We start from the raw sequence: 5,537 nt of genomic DNA, 5'->3' as shown, positions 1-5,537 counted from the left end.
TGGGACGAGTAACTATGACTCTCTTGAGGTAGCCAATGTCTCGTTACTAGTGGTTTGGATTAAGAAATCTCGAATAACCCCAGGGGGAAGTAACGACGACTCTTTTATGATACACTACTATTGACATATCGCTTCTGGCAGACTGGCCGCAGTAAGAAAAAATGGCAGACTGGGTGAGCAATTGGGACGAGTAACTATGACTCTCTTAACGTAGCCAATGCCTCGTTATTGGGGTTGGATTAAGAAATCTCGAATAACACCTGGGAGGAGTAACGATGAGTCTTTTATGATATACAACTAGTGACATATCGCTTCTGGCAAACTGGCCACAGTATGAAAAAATGGGAGACTTGGTGACCCTCTTGAGGTAACCAATGCCTCGTTACTAGTGGTTTGGATTAAGAAATCTCGAATAACCCCAGGGGGAAGTAACGATTACTCTTTTATGTTTCATTACTATTGACATATCACTTCTGTCAGACTGGCCGCAGTAAGAAAAAATGGCAGACTGGGTGAGCAATTGGGACGAGTAACTATGACTCTTTTAAGGTAACCAATGCCTCGATACTAGGGTTTTGGATTAAGAAATCTCGAATAACCTTTGGGAGAAGTAAGGATAACTTGTTTATGATACACTACTATTGACATTATCGCTTCTGGCAGACGCCGCAGTAGGAAAAAATGGCGAAATGGGTGAGCAATTGGGACGAGTAATTATGACCCTCTGAACGTAGCCAATGCCTCGTTATTGGTGTTGGATTAATAAATCTCGAATAACCCCTGGGAGGAGTAACGATGACTCTTTTATGATACACAACTAGTGACATATCGCTTCTGGCAGACGCCACAGTAAGAAAAAATGGCAGACTGGGTGAGCAATTGGGACACGTAACTATGACTCTCTTAAGGTAGCCAATGCCATGTTACTAGGGATTAGGATTAAGAAATCTCGAATAACATTTGGGAGGAGTAATCATGTTTTTTTTTATGATACATAACTAGTGACGTATCTCTTCTGGCAAACTGCATACAGTATGAAAAAATGGGAGACTTGGTGACTCTCTTGAGGTAACCAATGCCTCGTTACTAGGGTATTGTATTAAGAAATCTCGAATAACATTTGGGAGAAGTAACGATGACTCTTTTATGATACGCTACTATTGACATATCGCTTCTGGCAGACGCCGCAGTAAGAAAAAATGGCAGAATGGGTGAGCAATTGGGACGAGTAACTATGAGTCTCTTAACGTAGCCAATGCGTCCTTATTGGGGTTGGATGAAGAAATCTCGAATAACCCCTGGGAGGAGTAACGATGACTCTTTTATGATATACAACTAGTGACATATGGCTTCTGGCAAACTCGCCACAGTATGAAAAAATAGGAGACTTGGTGACTCTCTTGAGGTAACCAATGCCTCGTTACTAGGGTTTTGGATTAAGAAATCTCGAATAACCTTTGGGAAAAGTAACGATGACTCTTTTATGATACACTACTATTGACATATCGCTTCTGGCAGACGCTGCAGTAAGGAAAAATACCAGACTGGGTGAGCAATTGAGACGAGTAACTATGACTCTCTTAAGGTTACCAATGTCTTGTTACTAGGGATTTGGATTAAGAAATCTCGTATAACCTCTGGGAGGAGTTACGATGTCTCTTTTATGATACACAACTAGTGACATACCGCTGCTGGCAAACTGGCCGCAGTAAGAAGAAATGGGAGACTGGGTGAGCAATTGGGACGAGTAACTATGACACTCTTAAGTTAGCGAATGCTTCGTTACTAGGTGTTTGGATTAAGAAATTTCGAATAACCCTATGGAGGAGTAACGATGACTCTTTTATGATACATAACTAATGATATATCGATTCTGGCAGACTGGACAAGTTCACAAAAAGTAATAAACTGTGAGCACCTGGGAGGAAGAACTACGGCACTATTAAAATAGCCAATGCTTCGTCACGAGTAGTATTGAATCAGAGAATACCAGTAACCTATGGAAGGAGTAACGATGACTCTCTTAAGATACACAACGAGTGACATATCGATTCTGGCAGACTGGCCGCAGTAAGAAAAAATGCCAGACTGGGTGAGCAATTGGGACGAGTAACTATGACTCTCTTGAGGTAGCCAATGCCTCGTTACTAGTGGTTTGGATTAAGAAATCTCGAATAAACAGTGGGAGGTGTAACGCTGACTCTTTTATGATACACAACTAGTGACATATCGCCTCTGGCAGACTGGCCGCAGTAAGAAAAAATGGCAGACTGGGTGAGCAATTGGGACAAGTATCTATGACACTCTTGAGGTAGCCAATAACTCGTTACTAGTGGTTTGGATTAAGAAATCTCGAATAACCTCTGGGAGGAGTAATCATGACTCTTTTATGATACACAACTACTGACATATCACTTCTGGCAAACTGGCCACAGTATGAAAAATGGGAGACTTGGTGAGCAATTGGGACGAGTAACTACGATTCTCTTGAGATAGCCAATGCCTCTTTACTAGTGGTTTCGATTAAGAAATCTTTAATAACCCCAGGGGGATGTAACGATGAGTCTTTTATGATACACAACTAGTGACATATCGCTTCTGGCAAACTGGCCACAGTATGAAAAAATGGGAGACTTGGTGACCCTCTTGAGGTAACCAATGCCTCGTTACTAGGGTTTTGGATTAAGAAATCTCGAATAACCTTTGGGAGAAGTAACGATGACTCTTTTATGATACACTACTACTGACATATCGCTTCTGGCAGACGCCGCAGTAAGAAAAAATGGCAGACTGGGTGAGCAATTGGGACAAGTAACTATGACTCTCTTAAGGTAGCCAATGCCAAGTTACTAGGGATTTGGATTAAGAAATCTCGAATAACCTCTGGGAGGAGAAATCACGACTTTTTTATGATACACAACTAGTGACATATCGCTTCTGGCAAACTGGATACAGTATGAAAAAATGGGAGTCTTGGTGACTCTCTTGAGGTAACAAATGCCTCGTTACTAGGGTTTTGGATTAAGAAATCTCGAATAACCTTTATGAGAAGTAATGATGACTCTTTTATGATACACTACTATTGACATATCGCTTCTGGCAGACTGGCCGCAGTAAGAAAAAATGGCAGACTGGGTGAGCAATTGGGACGAGTAACTATGACACTCTTAACGTAGCCAATGCCTCGTTATTGGGGTTGGATTAAGAAATCTCGAATAACACCTGGGAGGAGTAACGATGAGTCTTTTATGATATACAACTAGTGACATATCGCTTCTGGCAAACTGGCCACAGTATGAAAAAATGGGAGACTTGGTGACCCTCTTGAGGTAACCAATGCCTCGTTACTAGTGGTTTGGATTAAGAAATCTCGAATAACCCCAGGGGGAAGTAACGATGACTCTTTTATGTTTCATTACTATTGACATATCACTTCTGTCAGACTGGCCGCAGTAAGAAAAAATGGCAGACTGGGTGAGCAATTGGGACGAGTAACTATGACTCTTTTAAGGTAACCAATGCCTCGCTACTAGGGTTTTGGATTAAGAAATCTCGAATAACCTTTGGGAGAAGTAAGGATAACTTGTTTATGATACACTACTATTGACATTATCGCTTCTGGCAGACGCCGCAGTAGGAAAAAATGGCGAAATGGGTGAGCAATTGGGACGAGTAACTATGACCCTCTGAACGTAGCCAATGCCTCGTTATTGGTGTTGGATTAATAAATCTCGAATAACCCCTGGGAGGAGTAACGATGACTCTTTTATGATACACAACTAGTGACATATCGCTTCTGGCAGACGCCGCAGTAAGAAAAATGGCAGACTGGGTGAGCAATTGGGACACGTAACTATGACTCTCTTAAGGTAGCCAATGCCATGTTACTAGGGATTAGGATTAAGAAATCTCGAATAAACTCTGGGAGGAGTAATCATGTTTCTTTTATGTTACATAACTAGTGACGTATCGCTTCTGGCAAACTGCATACAGTATGAAAAATGGGAGACTTGGTGACTCTGTTGAGGTAACCAATGCCTCATCACTAGGGTTTTGGATTAAGATATCTCGAATAACCTTTGGGAGAAGTAACGATGACTCTTTTATGATACACTACCATTGACATATCGCTTCTGGCAGACGCTGCAGTAAGGAAAAATAGCAGACTGGGTGAGCAATTGAGACGAGTAACTATGACTCTCTTAAGGTTACCAATGTCTTGTTACTAGGGATTTGGATTAAGAAATCTCGTATAACCTCTGGGAGGAGTAACGATGTCTCTTTCATGATACACAACTAGTGACATACCGCTGCTGGCAAACTGGCCGCAGTAAGAAGAAATGGGAGACTGGGTGAGCAATTGGGACGAGTAACTATGACACTCTTAAGTTAGCGAATGCTTCGTTACTAGGTGTTTGGATTAAGAAATTTCGAATAACCCTATGGAGGAGTAACGATGACTCTTTTATGATACATAACTAATGATATATCGATTCTGGCAGACTGGACAAGTTCACAAAAAGTAATAAACTGTGAGCACCTGGGAGGAAGAACTACGGCACTATTAAAATAGCCAATGCTTCGTCACGAGTAGTATTGAATCAGAGAATACCAGTAACCTATGGAAGGAGTAACGATGACTCTCTTAAGATACACAACGAGTGACATATCGATTCTGGCAGACTGGCCGCAGTAAGAAAAAATGCCAGACTGGGTGAGCAATTGGGACGAGTAACTATGACTCTCTTGAGGTAGCCAATGCCTCGTTACTAGTGGTTTGGATTAAGAAATCTCGAATAAACAGTGGGAGGTGTAACGCTGACTCTTTTATGATACACAACTAGTGACATATCGCCTCTGGCAGACTGGCCGCAGTAAGAAAAAATGGCAGACTGGGTGAGCAATTGGGACAAGTATCTATGACACTCTTGAGGTAGCCAATATCTCGTTACTAGTGGTTTGGATTAAGAAATCTCGAATAACCTCTGGGAGGAGTAATCATGACTCTTTTATGATACACAACTAGTGACATATCACTTCTGGCAAACTGGCCACAGTATGAAAAATGGGAGACTTGGTGAGCAATTGGGACGAGTAACTACGATTCTCTTGAGATAGCCAATGCCTCTTTACTAGTGGTTTGGATTAAGAAATCTTTAATAACCCCAGGGGGATGTAACGATGAGTCTTTTATGATACACAACTAGTGACATATCGCTTCTGGCAAACTGGCCACAGTATGAAAAAATGTGATACTTGGTGAATAATTGGGACGAGTAACTATGACTCTCTTGAGGTAGCCAATGTCTCGTTACTAGTGGTTTGGATTAAGAAATCTCGAATAACCCCAGGGGGAAGTAACGACGACTCTTTTATGATACACTACTATTGACATATCGCTTCTGGCAGACTGGCCGCAGTAAGAAAAAATGGCAGACTGGGTGAGCAATTGGGACGAGTAACTATGACTCTCTTAACGTAGCCAATGCCTCGTTATTGGGGTTGGATTAAGAAATCTCGAATAACACCTGGGAGGA

Source organism: Schistocerca gregaria, unplaced genomic scaffold, assembly GCF_023897955.1.
Source record: "Schistocerca gregaria isolate iqSchGreg1 unplaced genomic scaffold, iqSchGreg1.2 ptg000294l, whole genome shotgun sequence".
Classification (NCBI taxonomy): Eukaryota; Metazoa; Arthropoda; class Insecta; order Orthoptera; family Acrididae; genus Schistocerca; species Schistocerca gregaria.
This window is presented reverse-complemented; position numbering follows the sequence as displayed.